The sequence below is a fragment of the Orycteropus afer genome, unplaced genomic scaffold (genome assembly GCF_000298275.1).
Source record: "Orycteropus afer afer isolate SDZICR_OR568_19922 unplaced genomic scaffold, OryAfe1.0 scaffold00008, whole genome shotgun sequence".
NCBI classification, from domain to species: Eukaryota; Metazoa; Chordata; class Mammalia; order Tubulidentata; family Orycteropodidae; genus Orycteropus; species Orycteropus afer.
Genome location: NW_006921595.1, coordinates 22,572,416 through 22,573,621, shown reverse-complemented (window position 1 = coordinate 22,573,621; position 1,206 = coordinate 22,572,416).

Sequence of the window (1,206 nt, the reverse complement as noted above, 5' to 3'; positions counted from 1 at the left end):
CATTTAGTCCATTCACATTAAGTATAATTAGTGATAGGTGTGAATTGATTGGTGTCATTCTATTGTGTTTTATTGTCGTGTTTTTGGTGTTTCCTTGGTGCATATACATTTCTGTGCTGAGTTCAATTTGTTGGCTAATGCTTTCTCCCTTTTCTTCTTCATAGTTGGTTTTGTGCTTATTAAACCCATATGTTTTCCTTCCTTCTGAATTTGCTTAGAAGAATTGTTACTTTTCTACTTTTCTCTGTGGTTACCTTGGAGTATATTCTCATCTCTACATTTTTAGAACAGTGTGTGCTGTGAAGACATTGTTTTGTTTTCCTCTCCATTTGAGGGTCTGTACCTAGAAGATTTATTCCCTCTGATAGGTTAGTTGCTGTTGCTGTGTGCTGATTGAGTTCCTTGGTTTTTAAGATATAATGTTTTAAGGTCTTATTTTGAGTATCTATTTCTGATTTGGTTTTAGAGTTGATGCCATGTATCCTGGTTTTGTTGATCTCTGTTGTAGGTTCTCTATTGGAAGGACTTCCTTAAGCATTTCTTGTAGGGCTGGTCTGGTTTTCACAAAGTCCCTTAATTTCTATTTATCTGAAAATGCCTTGATTTCACCCTCATATTTGATGGATAATTTGGCTGGACATAGGATTCTTGGTTAGAAGTCTTTTTCTTTCAGTGTTTTACATATGCTGTCCCATTCCTTCTTGCCTGCATGGTTTCTGCTGTACTCAGAGCTCAGCCTGTTTGATTATTGTAAGTAATATTTCTTTTTTCCCAGGTAGCTCTCAAAATTTTTTCTTTGTCTTTGGTTTTGGAAATTTTGATTATAATATGCCTCGGTGTTTTTCTTTTGCGATCTATCTTGTATGGGGTTCTATGTGTTTCTTGGACAAATATCTTTTCTTCCTTCATGATATGGGGAAAGTTTTCTGTTAGCAGGTCTTCCACAATTTTCTCAGTGGTCCTTTTTGCCTCTTCTAGTTCTGGAATTCCAATTCCAAGTCTTATATTGTTTTGTCTCATGCCATTGCATATAATTCTTAGGTTCTCTTCATTTCTCTTAAATCTTTGTTCTGATTTTTCTTCATACAGGCTAGTGTCCAGGGATTTGTCTTCTAGTTGGGATACGTGTTCTTCAGCCAGTTCTACTCTACTCTTTTGTGCTTCTACTGTGTTGTATAATTCTGTCACTTTGGTACTCATGCTCTG